Below are 7,920 nucleotides of genomic sequence, written 5' to 3'. Positions count from 1 at the left end.
GTTGTTGTTCTTTACATTGTTATTGTTCATTTTACTCTTCATAAATTGTTGTTAACATTAGTTTGGGTTGTTGTTTTGGTGCCAAAAATATCATTAATTCTTGTATTATTGTTGTTGGTAGCGAATCCAAGAGTGGTCTCCATCTTGGTCCTCGGATCCTTAAGATTGTGGACTAATTTGGTGTATTTTTTTGTGTCTTCTTTGTCGTTCTTGTATCATTTGGTATCAAAGTCATCTTTGATTTTGTTTTAACAAGATCGATCTTGAGCTTGAGAGTTGAATTTTTTTAAAAAAAAATGAAGTGTCCTTGAGATTGTTCTTGACCGAAAGTTGGGTCTTGTTGTTATCTTGGCCGAGACATGTTTCTTTGTGACTAGATCATGTAGTCTTTTGTTTGTTTAGATTGTTTCTAGTGTTGGTTTCTTTCTCACCAACACTAAAGTGTCTAGATCTAAAGGTTTGAGCTTATGTTGTTGTAAATTTGAAGTTGACCGTGTGTTGATTGACTTGATCTTGGCCGTGTGTTGCAATGTGTTGTGGACTTGGAGGTGAATGTTGGTGGTGGTGGTGTTCTTAAGAAATTGTTGTTGAGATCTTGTTGTTCTTCACCTTTTGACATCTTTTGACCAGTATAAAGTATGACATAGATCCAAAAAGGTGTAAGATAAAGTGAAAAAGTAGTTGGTGAAGATACTTGAACACATCACCTCAAAGACTTGCCAACCACTTTTTCATATTTCAAGGACCTTGTTTTGTGGGAATAGTACAAGTCAAATCTCACCTTTTTGAGTTGAATTTGAAAAAGTTTCAAAGACTTGAATTTTCCCACCAAAAGACAAACTCTTCCATTCCAAATTGTATCAAGACAAAAGCTTCAAGTTGGTGATTAAAAATTGTGTGGGACCGTGACTAATTGCGTGACTGCCACATCATCACATCTTACTGTTCACGCAATATAATTAAGCTTAAATTTTAGATTTCTTAGTTTCTAATCTTTGTTTCTTAGTTGCATTTTGTTGATTCTATTGCTAATTAACAAACTAGTAATTGTCTACTAGGTTGTAAATTAGTTCTGGGGTCCGTTTATTCGTGTCTACATTTCTTTGTGTGCTTTTATCTTTTTAAAATTCGTTGTAGTTTCTTGGTTCAAGTCCGTACATATTTTCTTTAAGTTGTTTCAAAAGAGAATCTATTCTGACCTCGAGCCCCAATTGGTACCAAGTAATCTCCTTGGAGTATAAATGAGTTACCAACACTTGTGAGGCCAATTGAGAGACATTTCAAAATATGAGAGCTTGAGAATTTGTAAGGATGTTTTCTTTTCTAACATTAACTAGTTTTTTTTTGTATTTTTGTTTTAGAATTTCTCTTGTTAGGTATTATGGCATTGGAAAAGGTGACCATGAACGATTTGATGACTTTCATAATAGGTATGAAACATGACCTTAGTAGTCGAATTGGGAGAATGGAAAGAATAATGGGTCGAATGGAAGAATAAAAGAGATGGAAAGCTCTCTTTGCAAGGAATTGGATAACTTAATAGAGCATGCAAGCCTTCCTAATCAACTTACCGTGAGTGGACATGCTCCACGTGAGCTACAAAGTAATCAAACTAACTCTTGCACTCTAGTGAATGAGGCTAGTAGCCAACTAAGTGTGAATGATAGTTTATCTTTAGGTGAGTCAAATGTTCCTTCATTTTGTGATGATAATGTACAACTTGAGATTGTAGATACACTAGTTGATCCTAATGATGACAAAATTTTTTCTTCTAGAAAGATCGATTTATGTCCACCTAGTGTTGAAGCTATTGTGAGAAGTGATAGTACATTGTCTTGTGGAAGTCATGAAGATCAACTTGTGTATGAAAATGGTAATGTTGAAAATATTGGCTGAATGACTAAGGATAACCCTCTAATTGTTTTTGTTGTTGACCATATTAGTATAGAGGGGACATATGATCGTATTAGTGGTAGTATTGGGGAAAGAAAGTGTGTCCTAAACCCGTGCCCATGGACACTCTACCCATTTGATCCCGGTGATCATTTGAAATATAGTGATGATGTCTTTTGGAATGACTTGAATGTGTGTGGAATTTATGGCCTTCCTATCTCGATTTTCAAGTCTATTTGTTATTCCAAGAAGAGTCTATGTTTTCCACTTGATAAACAACTATTCTTTTGTGTCTTTAGTCACTCTTATGTGGATAGACTAGTTGATTGTTTCTTGAAAGGGTGTTCGGGTAAGAGGGAGATGCGGTATTTAGACATGGCTTCTTGTGATTGGAAGGGTAGTCTACTTCCTAAAGGCTCCTTGCTTCCACCCTTAGTTGTTAGTTATTCCAACATATGATGGTTTGCTTGGTTTTGTTTTTAATGGAACTCACTTGAGGGAAATTCTTGATGTTAGTCTTAGCCAATTCCTTTGTCCTGTAAATGTTGACTTTTCTCCCAATGTCGTGAAAGATGTTTGGCTATATGTGAAGTTTGAGCAACCTTGGCAGGATACTATGATTGATTACACTAACCCTAACCCTCATACCTTGAGGAACTTGTATTTTCTTGTCCTTTCTATTATTTTTTAAGTTTCGGATTCGAGGTCGAATCCTTTTCAAGAAGGGGAGGATGATACAAGACAAAAAAGCCTCTTAACTTTCGAGGACATAACTGGAGACCAATACATTGATACCTGAGCTTGGGGGATACCCAACCAAGAAGGACAATCCTTGAAGTGTCAAGAAGGCCTTTCAAAACACTCCAAGGCTACCCAATTTTACATGCCAAAGTTGCCCCTTTGTAATGGCTCATTAAAGGCATTTTAGTTATTTTGTAATAAGTTGTAACCTAGCTTATAAATAGAATATGTTAGGTCATTTTCTCACAACTTTTGATGATATATTTGAAAACTTTAGAGAGAGAGAGTCTTGCAAGGTGGATTCCTTGTAAACAAGTGTGGAATCACTTGTGTTGGTAGCTAGTTTGACACATTGATTGCTTGGGGATCTCGTTCCCTTGAGGTCACGTAAGATATAAGTTTATGTTATGTATGGTATTAAAGGTCCAAGAGTGGAATAAGCTCTTGGGTTGTTAATATTATACCATCCATTTGTCTATCTTTCTATCTTTGTCTTATTGTAATCTTGTAACCGATTCTATGTTGTTATTGAGAAGCCGTGTATGTGTTGTTGTTCTTCACATTGTTATTGTTCATTTTACTCTTCATAAATTGTTGTTAACATTAGTTTGGGTTGCTGTTTTGGTGCCCAAAATACCACTAATTCTTGTCTTATTGTTGTTGGTAGCAAATCCGAGAGTGGTCTTTATCTTGGTCCTCAGATCATTAAGATTGTGGACTGATTTGGTGTATGTTTTTATGTCTTCCTTATCGTTCTTGTATCAGTAAGGGAGACGATCCTCGTGGGTATGCCCAGTATGCAAAGCCGAGATGAAAAAGCACTCTCTCGAGCGAGGAAAGCATGGTATGTGACCATCGACGATGGTGATCGTAGGCGAAAGGATAGACAAAAGGCCAATTTGCCAAGGCTCTTAGATACACAGACGATCCTTAGCAGGCCCGTATCAGATGTGGGATATTTGACTGGCATCCCCTAATGGCTCATCAGCAAGTGGCTCTTGCCCATTGAATGAGGTACTGTAAGGTCTGAGTGGTAGTCTCATGTTGGTCCAAAATAATCCTTGAACAATATAAATAGACACACCCTCCGCATTGTAACATCATCCAATTTTGCTCATCTCTACTTTTAGCTGTGTCCTTAAACTTTCTCTATTGTCTTTAGTTTTGCTTATTGTGCTTGTTGCCTAAGTTATATAACAACTCTGGTTGAGGCCAGCTTGTGGCCTGAAGATTTCAGTTATACGCTCTGTGTCGTCTCTAAGATTTATTCTCTAACTCATTCATAACTTACAATGTTGCTAACCTTTAGTTGTCATTCTTTGAACTGTCATGACTAACTTGAAGCTAAGCTGTAATATATGTTTTTGACCTACAAATCTAACTGTCCCAAATCAACGGTAAATAATTTGACACTTATTATAGGGCCAGAGCAATTGTGTGGGTCTTAGCTTATCTTTTTACCATTTTTTTCTGTGTTTTGCTTTGCAGGAAAGTAGGTTATAACTGCCTACGACAAATATCGTATAAAAGATTTGGCTCTTCAAGAAGTATTAGGGACTCAACTGACGGATCACGCTCTAATTGACTCGAGCACGTAGAGCAAAAAAACTATGGCAGTGAGATAGAAGCCCATTACCAGTTGGGAAGGAGCAAGGTATCATTTTCTAAGAAAGAGAATGTATCTTATAGTTACTGGAAAAAGTCACGTCGGGAGAATGGCCCTGAAATAGTCTTACGGGAAGAGAACTTAGATTGGCAAAAGGGCTTTCAAAACAACTCCCTGATAATATCTTTGGATATAGACTATTGCAATATGAAAAGAGTATTGGTTGACCTAGGAGCGTAGCCAACATTATCCATAAGATTGTCATTGATCGAAAAGAGTTGAGCATTGCCATGTTGCCTGTATCCACGAACTTGGTCGAGTTTAATATGGCCAACAAGGTAACAATGTGTGAGGTGACGCTCGTAACCAGGGCTAGTAAGCTAGAAAAATTCACATTATTTGATATCTTTGACAGATATATAGGTATCTTTGACAGATATATAGGCTATAATATCATCTTAGTGAGGTCGTGGATCTATTTCATGAAGGTTTTCTCATTAACGTACCACCAAGTGATCAAGTTCCCAACTCCAAACGGCGTATGATAGAGAAGAAGGGGTCATGATTAAACTGAAAAAGTATGTTTCATCTCAAAAAGCGGTCCAAAGCAAGCCCTTTAGACAAAAGCAATAGAAGGCCTCCCGGAGCCGCATGCTGGAGAGATAAAATGTATGAAATACAAAGAGCTTATTATGTCCTAGACGAGAAGGACACAATAAAGGCCATGACTACAGAGCTCAACCAGATCGTTCTTTTCCCTTGCTTGCCCGAATGGAAGGTATACCTAGTCTCGAGACTAATCCCCAAGCTCAGAATTGTTTACCTTGAATTTCTTCTAAGTAACTTCAATTGTTTGCGTGCTCCCATCTTTACATTATAGGCATTCCTCTTGAGGTAGCCAAGCACAAGCTAGGAATCGCCCTAAATTTTCTTGGGTAAAGCAAAAGTGACAATAGATCTTAGATGAGAATGATAAGTTCATCAAAGAAGAGGTCACCTGCTTATGTGGGATAGGCTCTATCTGAGCAGTCCAATATCCAAAATGGCTGGTGAATGTGGTGATGGTGCCCAAGAAAATTAATAAGTTTAGAATGTATATAGATTTTAAGAATCTAAATAAGGTGGGTACTAAAGATCCTTTTTCCTGTCCAAACATTGATCTCATGATTGATGTTAAGGTCGGGTATGAGATCATGAGTTTTCTCGATATGTACTCTGGAAACAATTAGATCCAAATGGATCTAAAGGACCAAGAGAAAACCTTATTTTTTACTAACCATGGTACTTTTTGTTATAATATGATGTCTTTCATGTTAAAAATGCAAATGTCACTTACCAATGGTTAACCAGATATATGAAAAGAAAATAGGGAAACAATGAAAATTTACATTGATGACATGTTAGTTAAATCATAAGAAGCTCGAGACTATTTAGCACATCTCGAGGAGGCATTTGCGATATTGAGAAAGCATAACATAAAGTTGAACCCCGAAAAGTGCACTTTTGGGGTTGGATCTAGGAAATTCCTAGGTTTCCTCTTATCGAATAGAGGGGTCAAGGTAAATCTGAACAAGATTAAGGCTATCAAATAAATACCAGACATACTAAGCAACATTAAAGTAGTGCAAAGGCTCACGGTACAATTCTCCAACTTCATCTGACCCATATCGAGATCCTTAGAGAGATGTCATTGCTTCTTTCTGTTGCTAAGAAAGAATGTGAGCTTTGAATAGATCCCTGGATATCAGCAATCCTTATGAGATTTGAAGTCTTACTTATCGAACTCATCCGTACTGGTCAAGCCAAAGGAAAAAGAGCAGTTGTTCTTGCACCTAACAGATATATAGTTAACCAGATATATGAAACGCAAATAGGGAAACAATGAAAGTCTACATTGATGATATGTTAGTTAAATCATAAGAATCTCTAGACCATTTGTCACATCTCGAGGAGGCATTTGCGATATTGAGAAAGCATAACATAAAGTTGAACCCCAAAAAGTGCACTTTTGGGGTAGGATCTAGGAAATTCCTAGGTTTCCTCGTATCGAATAGAGGAGTCAAAGTAAATCTAGACAAGATTAAGGCTATCAAAGAAATACCAGACATACTAAGCAACATCAAAGTAGTGAAAAGGCTCACAGCATAATTCTCCACCTTCATCCGACCCATATCGGGATCCTTAGAGAGATGTCATCGCTTCTTTCTGTTGCTAAGAAAGAATGTGAGCTTTGAATAGATCCCTGGATATCAGCAATCCCTATGAGATTTGAAGTCTTACTTATCGAGTTCATCCGTACTGGTCAAGCCAAATAAAAGAGAGCAGTTGTTCTTGTACCTAACAGTGGTGGAGAAAGCAGCCAGTGCCATGTTATCACGTGATGAGAGAGGTCCATAAGAAATTATATGACAACTATTTTAGGTCAGTTTTACTAGAACACAAGATCGTGAGGAAAGGGTATTATTTTCCTAGCTTAGAATGGCCACCAAGAAATTTGTCAGGCTATATAATTGCATCATTATCGTAATAATGTTACTATCTTTGCTACCGTTTACTTTGGATCCGGTGATGACTAGATGAGGACCTAATAAATATTATAAAGTAGCAGCAAGAAGCTTCACCCACAACTCAAGATAAGAAGCATCAAAGTAAGAGCAAAAATGAAACAATGGCTTGTTTGAGAGGTTTCTTGACTTAGGGTGGAAGGTTCTGTGATATTTATTTTTCATTTTTTATCGTATAGTGTCATATATAAAAAGTGAAGAGACTATCTGTATGGAATAAAGTGAGTTTTATAATATGGGCCAACTCAGGTCGGGTAGAAATAGACACAATTCGCAGAGTATCACCCCAAATGTAAAGCCAAAATTAAAAAGCATTTTCTCGGGAAAAGAAAGCATGGAACAAAACCATCAGAGATGGAGACCACGGGTGAAAGAATAGATAGGAGACTAATGTGTCAGGGATCTCAGATGTATAGATAATCTTCGACGGGCCCATATCAGATATAAAATATTTGGCTAGCATCCCCCAATGGTTCATTAGTAAGTGGATCTTAACCATTGGACGAGGTACTACAATGTATGAGAGGAACTCTTCCATTGGTCCAAAATAGTCCTTGTACACTATAAATAGACAACCATCTCAAGAATCATTTCACCCACTCATGCAGATCCCAAATACCATAATACAACTTTGAGGAAGGATAAAAATGATCAAAAAATGCAAAAACTAAAAATTCACTATACGGTACAATTGCTAATGGTAATGACTATTGATGGAGATTATGGGTACCAAGTGAACATTATATAGTGATGGTTGTGGACGTTTAGTAATTAGAGATAATCATGAAAGACAATAGTAATTAGTAAAGGTTGTTAATTATTGTAGTTGCTGGTGACATCTAATGGTGGATGATAATCTAGCTAATATGAATGTTGATATATAATGGTCATTGATGCTGGTGATTGTTGATAGTGATTGATAGTTGTAATATACTAGTGGTTGGTCGTGATCATGAATATAAAAAAACAAATTATCATTTTGAATTTGACTGTAATTATTCACGATGGATATAATTTTGGCTGAGGATAGTGAATGGTGGTAGAGTGGATTTATGATACAAGTACAATCACGTAGATGGACTTATAAGGGCATATGTTGAACCTGAGACTTGGTGT

This window comes from Capsicum annuum, chromosome 6, assembly GCF_002878395.1.
Source record: "Capsicum annuum cultivar UCD-10X-F1 chromosome 6, UCD10Xv1.1, whole genome shotgun sequence".
In the NCBI taxonomy this organism is placed as follows: Eukaryota; Viridiplantae; Streptophyta; class Magnoliopsida; order Solanales; family Solanaceae; genus Capsicum; species Capsicum annuum.
This window is presented reverse-complemented; position numbering follows the sequence as displayed.